At 41.6% G+C, this 16,274-nt stretch overlaps 1 long non-coding RNA gene across 1 annotated transcript in view; it reads right to left on the bottom strand.

The window, feature by feature from the left end:
- Window positions 1–441: 441 nt before the first annotated feature.
- The window catches only part of LOC116035908, a 49,773-nt gene continuing 33,940 nt past the window's right edge, over window positions 442–16,274 (bottom strand). The window contains exons 2-3 of the long non-coding RNA XR_004101485.1: window positions 1,846–1,922; window positions 442–1,563 (exon numbers count right to left, since the gene is read on the bottom strand). This is a non-coding gene — a long non-coding RNA (uncharacterized LOC116035908). The remainder of the gene's footprint in view (window positions 1,564–1,845; window positions 1,923–16,274) is intronic.

Below are 16,274 nucleotides of genomic sequence, written 5' to 3'. Positions count from 1 at the left end.
TCTTAAGTAATTCTCTAAACACCTCTGCTGCCAATTCCAGTGAGCTGGCACACTGCAGTGTCTTGGCTCATTCCTGCATTCCTTGAACACTTGGTGGAGATCACCTATCAGCATTCACCTGACGTTGGTGGTCTAATAGTCGGGATGACCCTGTGGAAACGGGCGTGGTGCCACCCTGGATCTTTCCCATCTGCTGCGTACAGGGTGAAGAGCATTATCTTGTGATGCCCTTGAACAGAAATGAGATCAAACTAACTCTGTGACCAAGGATAGGGATAAACAGAGAGATTAAAACACTCTAGCCAAGGACAACATGTCTGAATAGATGGATACAAGGTTTTTAATGAACATCATTCATTAAAGCTGCAACAAGCTATTTGACCAATAGGGGTCAGAGAAACTCAAAAACAACCTCACACAAGCCTTGTCTGCCTTTTAATGGGGCCCGCTGGCATCTTTGACCACTAGTAGCACTATGGAGCAATGTTTTAATGGGTGGGTCCCTCATTGTTTTTGTTTCGGGCAAACACACAAAGATTCACACTTTCACGCTTTTTGAATGATCAACAGTTGGTGACAGTAATGAGCCAACAAACGCAGCAATGCGGCAACAAAGACAGTGAATAAGAAGCAAGCAAACATGCATGTAAAAGATGCTTGTCTTTCAGTATTAAAGAAATCAGCTTTGCAAATGTTTAATAAGCTAAGGAATTCATTCAACAGCTTTGTTAGAGTTCAAGGCTACAACTACCATAGTTTAGTGAAAATGTTAATTTCAATGTTAATTTGAAATCATTGCTTAACTGAGCTATAAAAGCAGCATTTTGAAAATATTTTCACAAGCAGGTGTTAGGGACAGGTGAAAATATTAATTTTCAGAAAGACAGTAGTACTATTTGACTGAAGAGGAATATACTGTAGGTCTTTGTACTATGGTAAATTATATGTAGGTTAGAAGTGATCTGCATGTAATGACAGCTTGCAACAGGACATGACCCACTCAATCAAAAATAACATAACCCACACACAAAATATTCAAAACCATGCCTTGTGCTGTAATTGTTTACATCATTTTGGCAGAGCTCTGCCTTTTCTTTAAGCAACTGTACATACGCTGCCTAAGATTCTCATTGTGCTGGTCGGGTATACTATTCTTTTCTCTTCCTTCCTCACATGTGGAGGCAGCTATCTGAAGCGTCCACACCGCTGGATTATCCCACTAACCACCAATCCTTTTGCAACAGTTGAGAGGATGAGAGTGCCTGTTGGATCACCTCTAGGGCCTGCTGGTGCCTCTTCTTCTTCTACTCCCCTTGCAGAGCAGCTCCAGGCTGGGGCCTGAATCCCCCATCTCATCATCCACTCTGTGCCATCTTCTCTGTCCAGGCCACACCCCAGCAGCGACTGGCACAGGCAGTGTTCTAAAGCATTCTAAAGGCTGAAGGGAAGAAACTGCAGGACCAGATGGTTTTCTTTTATATTGGTCTGTCCGTCTGTTTGTCTGTCATCTGCCAAGTCTTGCTTCTTTTGCATCTGTTTTCTGCTCTGAACATTGGCTTGCACCTGTCGGGACGGCGCAGGTGGAAGTACAACTAGCTTTAAACATACAGAGAGAGGCGGGGGTGGCAAGCATGTATGCATGCATGCCACACAGATGTACAACCACAATTATCACATGTGCACATATGCAAAATACAAACATATATGCATGTTTAACCATAACAAACACCTGCTGTTAAGATATAGAGAAACACTCCCACACACATCCTGTAGACACACTGTACACACGTATTGTATCTGGTCTCTCACACAGTCCCACCCACACAAGCTATCCTCAACACTCACATCGGAGCTGTGTGAGGTCTGTCTCCATTCACTCGATTAGAAGTGGGCCTCAGAATGTTCCACACACATGCTAATGCCTGAAGACAACAAAGCCAATAATTAGGAGATGGTGCTCTCTTGAAGCCAGAATGCATGTGCAATCAGCCCGCAGGGTTTTACTTTAAACAATGCGTAATCAGACAAAATAACTGAGAGGGACACGGCGGGAGTGAGAAATGGGTGGATTGGTAGATGGAGAGTGAAGAGTTGTGTGTGAGCCCACATCAGACAGATGATTGGACTAATGCTGAATCTACGCTTACTGACAGGCAGTCTCAGATGACCCTTCAGTCCACTTATCACTGGTTGTCTTCACATAATGAGGTTAATAAGTGGGCATGGAAGACATCTCTGAAAGCGACTCTGTGGATAAACTGTGTAAATATCTCACACACTTTTAAAAACACAGTGCCTGGTTTGTGCAATTAACACAGAAGGTTGTTACATAAATTCTAGGAAATAAGCTTGCACAAGAGGACAAAACCAGGAAAAAGAAGAAAAAGATCAGAATATAAACTACGTTAGGCAAGTTTACGAAATAATGCGGGTGTATGTTTTCTCAAACAAACTCATTTAAATCTGATTTATATGCAGTTTTTAGCTGAGGCCTTAATGCCTCCACCAGTCACAGTGGGAATGAACAGATTGGCTTCTAATGGTTATCCGATACTATGCAGCAGTATACCTGTGTTGTTTAATAAGGTGAACTGACCTTTCATCACGGTTATAAATCAATGACGTTCTCTACATTGAAGCACTGCATGCAAATGCATAATATTATCTTCCCGCATTTGCACACACACACACACACACACACACACACACACACACACACACACACACACACACACACACACACACACACACACAGTGTGTTTCACTATCTTTGTGGGGACCCGTCATTGACATAATGCACTCCCTAGCCCCTTACCCTAACCTTAACCATCACAACTAAATGCCTAACCTTAACCCTTACCCTCACCCTAACCATAACCTAATTCTAACCCTAATCCTAAAACTAAGTCTTAACCCTCAAACAGCCCTTTAAAGTTGTGGGGTCCAGCATTTTGGCCCCACAAAGCTGTCCGGACCCCACAAGTATACTGTATTCCTGGTTTTTGGACCCCATGAATATAGTTAAAGAACACACACACACACACACACACAAAGTCAAATCTACATTAAATACACGTTTCAAGGCCCCACATTTGTCGCTTCTCGCCTTAAATACACACACAGTTTCACAAACAAAGTGCCTTCCACCCAGTGGTGTTCAATGATGAAATAAAAATAAATTCATCTTCTCTTGAGAGAGTTCCAGATTGGAATAAAAAGGCATCCACAATTATCTTGAGGGGTGAGGGGTGAAGGGTGAAGCAGAAATAGCTAAAGTAAGATTGTGTTTAATTGCAGGTAAATGGTAGATGTTTGTGTTCAGGGCCTTTGATGTTGCTTTTGAAAGAACCTGCTGGCCTTTTATTCTGTAATTCAAATTCTACTGCCAAGGCATAATGGCCAAGGTACAGCTACGTAATGAAAGCATTACCAACAGCAGAATAGAGTAACAACTGTAATGTCCAGATTCCACTCATTTATCTCCCACATAATGCTTCAACTCACCCCACAGCAGCGGCAATAACGGCAAAATCACAGCTAATGCCATCTCGTCTGTCAGAGAAAACAATATAAAAACAATGTATTTCTTATTACTCTGTCTCGCTTGCCCCCACTCTTTTTCTCTCTGCTTGATCACTATAAGTACAACCCTAAAGCACAACAGAGTGCTTCCATTGCCAGCATAAAGTAGCGGGGCTTCTTTCTCCTGCTGCTGTTCATTCTCCAAACCACAATTTATTTTTGCATCATCAACACAAAAGAAAAAGCGATAAACACTCACTGTGCGCCTAGACATACTTTCCCCTCATGGGCCCTGCCACATGCCCAGATAGAACCATAGGTCCACACACCGCTGTGTGTCTCACTGTGAGTGTGTGGAGGGGTGGGTGCAGGGGAGGGGGGGGGGTGTATTTGGGATACGTTCCCTGCCTCGCTAATAAGCCACCGGCTTGATGCCACTGCTCTCCTGCATGGGGGTAGATAAGAACTGGCAGAGCAGTGGTGTGGGCTCCCATTGAAACCCAGTGTGCTGCTAAGCCCACTCACAGCCCCCAGCAGAACCTCAAAATGCACACACACCATTACCACACGTGTATCTACACACACACACACACACACACACACACACACACACACACACACACACACACACAGGCTACAAAGGCAGCCCCCAATGAGGTAACGTTGTGATTACAGATGCAAGCGCAAAGACAGCGCATTGGGAATATGAGGTGGAAGGAGAGAGTGAGAGAGAAAGGAGAGGGAGAAAATAACAAGTATTAAGTCCACTGAGACAGCATTAAAAAAGCACAATGCTCCGGTTGTTGTTCAAAAAGAGTGAGACTACTGAACTGAAGAATGTCTACTTTTTTTTTTGTTTCCTTGTGCAGCCTTTAAAAAAATTACCACACCAGCAAGACTCATCCCACCCTCATTTACTATCTTTCCTTTTTTATATAAATATATTTTTACATGCTTCAGCAACAGTAACAATTACCTTATTGAGGAGCGGAGAGAGTTTTGAATTTGTGAAAGATAAGGGGATGTTGTTTGCATATCAAACCTTGTTTTTCAGGCCACAGGGGAGTTGAGTTCTCTTCTTTAACTGTTTGAGATTAACCCCATGCAAATGGAGCAGATGCCAAAATCCAATAAATCAGCACTTCTACACTACGTCTGTGAAAGACATTGTTATGAACGCCAATCCAAACCTTCCACACCCGGTTGTCAGTAATTGCGAAACTGTTGCTTATCCATCTGTGGAGTGTGTTGTAAAGGAAAGAGAGGAGTCAGCTATTGTGTTGGAGGAAGGCTGAAGTGCTATTTTGCTTTTGTGGAGAATTCTATCACCTCGTTAGCACATTTACCAGCGAGTGACCATCAGCTGTCCACCATAAAAATCAGCTGCCCGAGGCCTGTCTTTTATTCTACTGTCTTTTCTCTCAGCGTCTGTATTCACTTGCAAATATTTGGGTTAATAGACTAACAATCAAACGCCTAACATAGCTGACAATGGTGACGATGGATCCCATTATCCGCCAAAGTGTGGACGCCTATTTTTACAGCAGGTGTTGGTCAAAGTCTAAATGTGCTTCCTGAGTGGAGATTTGAAGCATTGCTCTGTATATGTTTGTAGAGGATTGTTTTAAGGGTGGTGGTAGAATAATGAATAATGAAAGGCTGGGTTACAAAGTGAGCTGTGATGCAGCAGAATGATAAATCCGTTATCACTGAGTGTGGCAGCGTGGATTTTATTGATGAAGACAAATCTTCAGTTATTTCAGAATTTGGGATGCAACGAGAACAAGTGCAGTTTTCACTCTTCTTGCCATTTGATCTCACAGCACTATAGTTCCATTTATAGTGAAGAAATTGGGACGGAGGATAAGCAAAAACGTGTTGTCCTCTATTGGTTGCAGTCATGGTGGAACAGATCTGGGCAGATTCCAAACTACAGCAGTACAGTAGTATGCAATGCTGCTTTATGTTCTTCCAGATGGGCAAGTTGTAAAGAGCCAGAGGCATCCAGAGCAATACTGGTTGTAGAGAAGCTTTTAAATGCAGGACACTCTGGAAATAATGCTTACATACTAATTGCATTTAGGAAGCATAGCTTGCATAGCTGAATGAATGTAACGGACATAATTCATAACAACCTAAGAACATGTGATGTGTAGTGAAGTGAAAAGTATAAGGTTTTGTATTTTCACGGATCTTATTAAATCTTTTGCTTAGGGTTCTCTGCTTTCAGGATCAAGTTAATTACTGTTTTATGGGCATAGTTCTTTTTTCTAGATTTTTATTTATAAATTAGGATTCTCTGAGAGCAGATGAGAAGATTTATAATATAAAAGACCATTTTGTTCAATAGATATTTCTTCATGTGTGTGTATAGAGCCGCTACAGTTCACAAATTCACATGGTGAATTCACCACAATGTTTATTTTCTTTGCCTGCTCCTCTATGGTGGCTATTAGTGTCATTCAATCCATCCAGAATAGCTGTTTATGTTTAGTTAACTATTGCTGTCTCTGCCAGAAATAAAAGAGACGTTTTTTTTGTCAATTGAACATTTAAAGCAACAAAACAGACATTTACTTAAATGTAATTGTCATAGATTGTTGCTTTGACAGTAACTAATGAGGGATGCAATTTTCAGAGAAAGGAAGAGTGGGGGCATCATACATGAATGTCTCATGCTGAGAAAAGAAGCCTAAAGAAGTATGAGGAAAATCTAGTAGTGCAGGCATGTCTAATACTGTACTTAAAGTGTAGTCAGATCAACAGAAACAGGGACGTTTGAACTGGTGTATTTACTATAAAGTTCTTATACGGCATAACATGTGTTAGCCTGTATACACTGCACTAGTGATTTTTGCAGTAGACAGTTTTAAGGGCCATACTGACAGTCTAAAGCAGGGAAAATCCCCCTCAGGAATTCCCCTAATACCAGAACCTCTGAGAGGGCTGGAAGGGGGAGAGCAAAACTGAATGGTTGTAAGGAGAGTAAAAACAGTGGGATTGAGGAAGAAAAGAGAGCTGCCTAGAGGAAACCATACAGGGAAATGTATATAGGCAGGAAGAAGCAGGAGAAACATAACAGATTTTTGAGGATTTAGTAACTGAGCCTAGCTGTCAATATTGTCAGTTCTCAGAACCAACCTGAGCAAGAGTCTGTGGACTGAGCTGTCAGGTGGAGAGTAAAGGGCCGAAAACCACATACACCGTCTTCAGATGGGGATCGATCCCTATGTAGTAAAACAGAAGTAAAAATATTACCACTGTTTGCAAACATAAACAGAGTCACAGGGTATGTCTCCATGATGTTTAATGACTCTATGATCCAACTAACTCATTAAGTAAAAAAAGGAGAATGTGATTAAGACTTGAATTAAAACACATCACTGACACATTACAGGGTAAGGAGAAAAGGGTGCTCAAATGTCAAAAAGACCTTAATGATTCAAGGATGTCATTGCATATGCCTTTTTAATTGAATGTCATTACATCCAGAAACCATGTCACAAAAACTGAACATTATAGCATATGGAACCATTAACTAAACCATATGAATTATATGTCTATGGAATGATTAAGCCTTTTTAGGTTTAATACTACCATTTTATTCTTCTATTCTAGGTATTTTTCATAACCTTTTTTTAACCGTCAAATCTTTACAGCCTCGTCTGCCTATATGGAATTTAAATCTTGTGAATCTGTTTTCTGTATATTGTGTATGTATCCTGTTTCTCTGCCCATGTTTGTCTGTGTTTCTGTGTACGTTCTGGTGTGAGGATGAGTTCCCATTGCTAGTGCCCTCTCTGTAGTGTGTTGCAGAGCTCAGCCGAGCCAGCCTCAATCCTGGCACGGGCTACTGCCAGGGAGAATAGCAGGATTGAGCCAGCTCCCTCTGCAGCTTTCAGGCTCTCTGAAAAGTGGTCCCGGAAAACCTTCAGAGGGGTCCCGAAACACTTGTGGGCTGCATGACGGCAGCCCTGTGGCCGCCATTACGCAAACACAGATAAATAAGGACACATTGTTATTGAGGTGCAAAGCACACTAAATAAAATTAATGCAGGCTGATTTCCCTCTGCATAATATAACAGGGCAGACTTATAATAATGTGCTTCAATACACCCGATCCTCCCATTCATCAAGTGTGCCCTCATGCCTGCTGATACTGCACCTTCAATCTATCTCATCTATTACACAAAGAAGTCACACCAATATCCAATACTCGCATAAACATACGTTTTAATATTCTTATTAGCTTATAATCCAACTGGTAGGGTAACCTCCTATAAGTCACCTATACATTATTCTTTACTGACCCAGAATGTACACACAGCTCGATGATAGGTACTTAATATAAGTTGTTAATAATAATGTTACTATCTCATGTTCTTGTATTGTCCTATGCCTAATGTCAATAACGTATGCAATATAATATTATTGTATATTGCCTGTTTGTTTCATGGTATTGATATAAATACATTTATAAATAAATAAACAAATGGACCAAAGCTTGAATTTGTGGGGGAAAAAAGTTAGTTTCCATGTCAGCTGCGGAGATACCACTGTGATTGGCTGCTTGTGGGTTTTCGGCAAAGATTGACAGCATTAAGGAAGTTGAAGCAAGCCTGAGTAGTTCTCTCCTTATCAGTAACACTCATCTAGCAAAAGATAAGTTACTTCAAATCATCTGCTCACTGCGATCACTGCTCTCTAACAAAGTGAATGAAAGAATGTAAACACAGTTACTGTGGGGGGTATCATTTAAGCCTGAGCATGTACGATACATCCATCTAGTGTTGTGGTGGAGTTATCAAAGGGTGTAATCCGACACTGAACTATACATCAAAACCTATGCAGTAGATATCAACAGCGGGACTCCTGTTATCCCCTTAAATCCAGCTTTATACTCATTCAAGGTTTGCTGAAATATAGAATAATATCATCTATAATAGAGGCCATACAAAATACAGTCCCACACAACACCTTTTTTGCCAGTTGTTCATTTAGTATTTTGATTTGATAGGATACAGTACATTTTGCACTATACATAATGTGGTTGGCGTATCACTGGTGTGTATATTTAATGGTCCAGTATTATAATTATTCAGGTTATATGCAATAATTCAGTATTCTTATTCTTATCTTACTGAAAACAAGTTTACAGAAAAGAAACGCTGCCAAGAAAAACAAGTTGTAAAATCATTCAGCCCCTCCTTATCCTAGTTTGTGATGATAAAAACTTCTCCCCCGCTGACCAGCCAGAAGAGAGCAAGTGTAAAGTTGTTGACTCATCCGTTTTGGTGAGACAAAAAGCGAGAGAGCAATCAGGGTGCAGGAAGCTCATAGACACCTCGGGGCCCCGTCTTGTGTCAAGGCACCCGTCACCTAGCCAGCTATTTCCTGTTGTAGTGTACACACACTTAATGCCCCAACTCCCGTCCCTCCAATCCTCCCTGCATCCCTCCTTCATGGGGCCCCTCGGCCGTCATGCATATCAATGCTTTATAAGAGATGGAGGGGAGGGAACGAAGGATTGGGAGTACTAAGGCAGCAAAGGCACGGAGGGAGGATTGGGCAGTGCAGTGAGGCCTAGGCAACAGTCGGAATCAATCAAGTCTGGAGGATTACTGCTCCACTGAGTTGTGATCAATAGATCCTGAACACTATCCCCTGCTAGGAGGGCTGACAGGGTAAATGAGGGTCCAAAAGCTGCGCCCCCACCCACCTCCCTCATCTCATCCCAATTCTCTCTCTCCATTGCTCTCTCTCCTTCCGTCCTCTCAGTCACCACCCTTCCTTTGGTTAGTCTTGAATAAGGAAAAGCAAAGAGGCAAAGATGCCGGTTTTGTTGGTAGTGAAGAGGGCAAAGACTCAGTCTTGGTCCAGTGGTGTTTAACAATGCCAGAGGAGTGTTGCATATTCAGCTGAGAGGAACATCTAGCCTCTGCCCTTGGGCTTTTGTACCCCTGGGTGCACTGCTTTCTTGTTTTAGAAATGGTGGAGAAACTTTTTTCTTGGGGTAATGATGAAAAAAAGGACAGGCGTGCTTGGTCTTCCAGATCAGATTCTTTATAATATTTAACCTTTCAACACTTGAAGACAGATTTTAAAAATGTCGAAAGAAAGACAACAGATGGACAGACATGCAGGTATAAAAATACAGGCGATTTCTTTGAGTCTGTTTAGTGGGGGAGATAACTTTGTTACTTATGATTCTGAGGATTTTTGTGAAGAAAGTGAAGAAGCCTTGTGATATTCAAATGATACAGGCTTCTAATTTGATGAACAAAGTGTTTGGCTGATTGACAAGAAGGTTTCGGACCCTGACACCAATCTCAGCAATGATGACTTTAAATTTTGTAAAGTGAGATCACCCCTCCTCCCCACTTCCTTGCTCCTGTGCAAAACACATTCCCCTGCGTGGCCAGCAGATGGCAGTCCTGTTATCCTGATCCAATGGTGTGAGCCTGCGCGCCTGCAGGCAGAGTTTTGGACTGTTCAGAGTTTAACTATGTGTAAAAGTACCCCAGTTCTCAAATGCCTGGCGGCTGAGGGAGAGAGAGAGAGAGAAAGAGAGAGAGGGAGGCTGCCCAAATAACAGGTTCCCTGGCCCCAAGCCAACAAACTCACAAATGCTCACACATGCTGCAACATAACAATAAAGCACACTATTCTTCTGTTAATGGGCAATCTGTGTTGCCATGAACATTTAGTCTAATAACTGTTACTGCCGTGTAAATGATGTCATAGGCCTGTCGTTGTCTGTAAATTATGTGGCTTTCTTTGACGAGCCTTGTTGTCAATGATCCACCCTTTTACAATGTAACCGAGTCATCCGCCTTCCAGACTCATGAAATAAGTAAGATACTTTGCTATGCCCAAGGCAATGGGGGGGGGGGGGGGGGGGTATCAAGTTTTTTATATTTAAAGTGCACATTGGTTTTTGTTTTTTAAGTTACTATATGTAACTTTTTAATGTTTCTGAAACTGTGTAATGATGATGATGATCATGATGATCAGAAATGACCTGTAACAGCAAACGAGACTAACAGTGAAAAGAACGCTTTTTTAAATAGTTTTTATTAATGCCCGGGTCCGATTTTTCCTGGGAAGTCACAAAATGATTTACAGCAGGTAGACCAGCTCTACAGTCACACATTCTGATGGGTCGCAGATTTCGGTCTAACACCGGAAAAGCCTGTATTAGCTAAAAGAGAGAGAGACAGACAACGAGCGAAAACCAGAGTCAATCTCAGTCAGGCTTTCCACAGATGGAGACAATTACGGGATTGTAAAGGATTCAAAACTGACCGGAATTGGCCCTCAAGTATGTAATATGTCTATTTCATTCATAAAATAACTTTAAAATATGCGATGTGGTTGTACATCAGTAGCCTACGTTAAATTACGTCCCCCTTCCATTTAGCGCCCGGTTTTTAATGGCGTTAGGGTTAGGCGTTTTTTTTAACGTATGCAACACAGTAAATGAATGATTTTCTATCTGAGCAAAACATTCATCGCATCAATATGACCTCCCGGTAATGCTAACTCAGTAATACAAAGGGCAATACAGCACCGTGAAGAAAAGACCTTTCCGACAGCAGGTGTGGTATAAACACTACCGCTTTTGTCCAAAGTGGCCGCTAGAATCAACACAAACTGACAGTTACAAATAGCCACTTTAAAGTTGTTTTTTTCTTGAGTAACGGAGAAAAGTCTAATGTCTTTAGAGTGTGCATAATACACTATACAATGGCATGAGTCATTTCAAGCAAGCAAAAGTTTACATACTAAAATCCATTAGAAGCAGAGACATTTCACAGAACTGCACAGCAGCACACTGACCCAGCTCCAGACAAGCAGGACATGAGATAGAAGAAAAGAAAGCTTAACTTCATTACCGCAGTAATGAGTGGATAAGAAAAAAAGAGTTGTGCAGAGGCAGTGACCCTGGCAGCATGCTGTAGCTTACCTGCAAACTTGTAGCAGTAATACCTCTAGTCAGGTAATTAGTTATACATTAATACGCAGAGATGATCTAATCGCCCCAATTAGGGAACGACAGTGCTATGACTCACAGGGACTCAATTGTCAATTTCTTTCCCGCTAACTGAACCAACCAAGTCAACCTGATCTGAACTTGTATAGTCATATACTTCATTCACTTTTAGTCCACTATTCTACATTTAGAGCCTATCGTTCAATTAATGTGCACTGACATATTGCATGATATTTTACAGCAAAGTAAAAAAGGCTGTGTTCACACTCACTGTGTCGGTCGTCAGACGGTCCGGCGAAAATGCAGGTCTTCCCATTCGTTTTGAATGGGGGCTGTGTGTTTAGGCTGCAGTGGTTGGGGCCGCAGGGGGGATCCGAAAAAAGTTGAGACGGATTCAAATTTTGGACAAACGCAAGACAATGTCACCCTGCGGTGATCAGACTTGTCAGTCCATTTTGAGGCGGTGTGAGTACAGTAAACAGGAAACATCACGGCCTCTATCGCTGCCACAAGAACGTTTTCAAACACTATGAGGGTAAAAAGCACGAAGCACGAGCACAAGCACTGAACTGCCCTGGAGTTTGTGCTGACTGTTTCCTGCAACAACAAAGCACAGTCCCTCGTCTAGGGCTGCATGATATGAGGAAAATATCTAATTGCGATTATTTTGACTGATATTGCGATTGCGATATGATTCACGATATTGGAGGGAATGATCGTTTTTGTATCATTATTCTCATTTTCATTGAAAATTATTAACATTGAAAGAAATTATAAAAATGATTATAGTGTGATTTTTGAGAGGATCCAAACAAAGATGATTGTTGACTGTTGATTCGATATAATGGCGACTGTTGAACGCCCTTGCTCACGTTTGTATTTTATGTGCATTATTTACATGCTACAGTAGATACATTGCATTACGATAATTGTTATAATTTGCTAGCCTATATATAATTCCTATGCATTGTGTATGGTAGCCTTTACAATGTTATTTGTTTACAGCATTTGACTGGCATAAAATCGGCATATGTCAGACTGACCGGTCAGTCGCCAGTCATGGCCAATCACGTGAAAATCGGCCAATTCCGGTCACCAGCCGGACAATCGGTGCATCTCTAAAAATAATGATTGTGAAATATAAAGTCTACTAACTAAAGTGCTACATTGGGGGATTAAATAACACAACAGGACTTCACACAAATGGGTCATTTAAGTGACACTCCCCTGCGGTGTATTGCCGGATCGCTTTTTCTAGTATGAATGGGCCCTAACACAAACGGAAAAACAAATCAACTAACGCACTAATTAAACTTTTAGGTTTTCCAAACCATTACAAACCACATTTGTTTGGCCTGAATATGGTCTAGTACCGAAACGTTATTTTTTGCAAGTTAGACAGTGTGCGCGAGTTTTTTTGCAACATTTTCCAAATCAAACATATGCTTGCCTGGTCATCTCTCTACAAACGGTCCGCTCTGTGAAAAACAATTACCCAGCCCATGTACCTCACAGGTCAGCACTGGAGTGTGAAAATGACCATACAGCTCTCCCAAGTGTATGCCATGCAGCACAGAGCCAGAGTGCACCTGACAGGAGAATGAGAATCAACAAAAAATGATTTAGAGTTAAAATTAGTTTTCTTTTTTAAACAATGCCACCATTGTTTCTCTACAGGTGTTGTCTTAACCAAAGTCCCCTATGCCCAGAACAAGTTTTACACAGTCAGCAGTTTACTACAGTGTAGGCGTAGTAAAAAGGATGTATGGAGAGTTACCTCATTTGTGTGTGAGAAATGCAGGCTTAAAGACATGCAACATATGATCCACATTTTCATTCACTGGGCTTCAGGATACACTAAGCAGAGACATACGGGGGAAAAAAAGAGTGTAGTAGTGATGGTTTATGTGCCATTTATTTGTACATTTCGTGTGTATGCATCTAAAGGGCGTGGGGTTCTTTCAACAGTGGACTGCAGGCTGAATTTGTCTCATCAATGACATGTACACTTAAGGGCTTACGGGCGAAAGCCTGAAACTTAGCCAGAAATAGCTAATGAGTGCCTGTGTGCCATTAGCTAAGCCAAGACTAAAATACATGCATTATTCACTCACAAAAACACCACAGCAAACTACTTTATATCCCAGGCCTGTCCTTATCAGCACCAGCCCATGACTCATACTGTGCTGTCGGTTTGATACACAGGATGAAAGTCTCTGAAGAAGGTGTGCAATCACGCAGAATGCTACCTTCAATAAGGACAGAGATGTAATGGCAATATGCTAATCAAATTGCTTATATGAGTCTGTTCATTCACTGTGTTCCCTCATGTCTGGCTGATTTGCAAACATAGTCATGCCACACACACAGTACAGTAGACAGGTATGATCTAAGGCGGCTTGATTGGAACATAGTGTACTGTGCCCATGGGACTCTGCAGGAAACATCTATAATGTGCACCAGCCAGGACGGCATGTGTTCCTGGCTACATATTTACAGCTATAGTATAGAAATGCTTGGGCCAGCTTGGCACAAACACATAACACATTGGCAATCACTTACTTGTTGATGCACGCACACACACAGACACACACACACACACACACACACACACACACACACACACACACACACACACACACACACACACACACACGGTCCTCCCATATTGACTACTGTTATATCCTGTGGCTTGACTGGACCACACCAGACAATATCTTACATCATCTCTATTTCTTTTCCTGCTCAATCGCACCCTCCCTCACCCACCCATCCATTCCCTCCTTCCATACCTCCTCCCGTGCCCCACCAACACCCTCATGTTTGCCTTTCATTAGCTTTCATCTCTCCAGCTTATTGAACTCCACCACTGGCATCAGAGTGTGATGCTTTGATGGTGCGGCCGCTCCTCACCATAAATCCATATTTACCACCTTTACATATTTCCATGCTAACAAATGATTTGCAATGTCTGCCATACTTAGGGCATAATAGGACGTACAGTTTATTTACATGGCACAGATCTGTTCAAAGGGCCCCACGGTCTCCAAGGTATGCAGGAGGCACCTGAAGTGCACTCACGTAAGTTCAGTTTTCTTTTATGTACCTGCCTAAGAAAGAAAGGCTAAAATGTGTTTATATACTATATTTGTCTCTCCCAAACTCTATGATATACACCAGAAAGAGATGGTGGGAGACAAATGTATAGGCCAGTGGGCAGGTACAGTGTTTTAACAAAAAGCTCAATGGGGAAACTCAACATATATTGATACACATATAAATAGCATTGCTCATTGTGTTTGCTTTAAAGTACTGCTTTCATCTCTTCTCCTTCATCAAAGTACACCACCTTCCCTGCACCCCTATAGCACACACACACGCACGCACGCACGCACGCACGCACACATGCACGCGCACGCCTCTCTGGGGTACAGAGTATTTCATACTGTAGTTGTGTGGTGCTGTTGGTCTAGTGGATTTAATTTTCCTATGGGGATGTGTGTTTGCAGGTGCTGCACTGTCCCTTCATAATGGAAGATAGAGCCCTCTGCAGTGTCCATGTAACATAAAGCGTTCAAAGCCGATTATTTACTCTCGGGCACTGGTGTTTCATTCACTTATTCACTGCTCATGATATTGTTAATTCTATGTAAAAGTCTATATGCTGTATTAATGGTAATAGAAAATAATAAAATAGTATAAAAACCTATTTCAGACTACTCAACTTTTCCCACAATGTAACAGCTCGCAAGTTTAGGGCGTGTGAGCATTCACATCATCTCAGGACACTTATTATCCTCATGTCACTGCTCTGCATACTACTATTCCATTCAAGTACCTTAACAACCGACGGACAAAGTATTTTCCGCCTGCTTTGTTGTGCTGTGTAAATACTGTCTGAGTGCACAATTATTTAGGAAATATTGGCTTAGTGTTACATCACAACATGAAACATGGCAAGGCCTTGCACATTTACTTTAACAAGATTTTACCATCAGCATCTTGTTAGAAACTTGGAGAAAACATGAACAAAAATAGACTTTTCTATGCACCCTGTGGTCTTAATTGTTTTGCCTTGTGTGTCAAACCAGTCAACAACACAAGCAACCCAGAAAAGCAGTGCTTTTTTTAAACATGATTAAAACATTTGGCCACAAAGTCAGAACAAAAGTCTAATGTTAAAATGAATAACTTGCTATGCAAATGAGGCGAAGTGATGGGGGCCTTTTATTTGAAGTTGAACCTTTTGTTGTCAGCTCCAACTGTACTCTGTTTTTAAACCCAGCAAGGGACCTTTTACACATTTCAATGGGGAATTCGGCTTTGAATAATTCAATAGACTAATCCACCATCGCTGGTGCTTTAGTCTGTGTGGGCCTGCTGTTCGGAGATACAGCCGGTTCGTAGTCAATATACAGAGATTGAAAGAGATGGAGAAGGACAGACACAGAGATACAGACACCGGCAGACAGAAGCAGGGGTTAAGGGAAAAAGGTGAAGACGGGGGGGCTACTTAATGTTAATTACAGTGTGCTTAATCCTGGAAGCTAACAATGATGTCATGGGGCACTGTAGCTAATGCTGTAAAACAACACCTGATATTAGAGAAAAATTACACGTTCCTTGTGTATTGAACAGCAAAACAAGTTGTCCAATTACAACTTACTGCACAAATATTTCAGATATAATAATTCATACAAACAAGCACAAAACAAGCACACATAACTTCCCATGCAATATTATAAAAACAGGCATTTAC

Source organism: Sander lucioperca, chromosome 18, assembly GCF_008315115.2.
Source record: "Sander lucioperca isolate FBNREF2018 chromosome 18, SLUC_FBN_1.2, whole genome shotgun sequence".
NCBI lineage: Eukaryota > Metazoa > Chordata > Actinopteri > Perciformes > Percidae > Sander > Sander lucioperca.
This window is presented reverse-complemented; position numbering and strand designations above follow the sequence as displayed.